A 254-nucleotide genomic window follows, 5' to 3' on the forward strand; every position below is an offset into this window, starting at 1 on the left:
CATTCAGTCAATAGCATTTATTGGGCGTCCGCTGTGCGGAAAACAGATGCCCCCTGCTACTTCCTCTCCTCCCCACATCCTGGGGTAGGGAGGGGAAGTGAGGAAAGAAAAGCAAAAACAAGGCAAGGAGGATGCTGAGGGTGGGCAGGTGGGCACCCCCGCCCCGCCGCACCGGCCACGCCCCTTGCCGCGCCCTCGCCCCAGAACCCACTTTAAACTCCCGCCCCTCGTAACGACGACCAATGTCCGACCGC

The sequence above is a fragment of the Colobus angolensis genome, unplaced genomic scaffold, assembly GCF_000951035.1.
Source record: "Colobus angolensis palliatus isolate OR3802 unplaced genomic scaffold, Cang.pa_1.0 Scaffold10, whole genome shotgun sequence".
NCBI lineage: Eukaryota > Metazoa > Chordata > Mammalia > Primates > Cercopithecidae > Colobus > Colobus angolensis.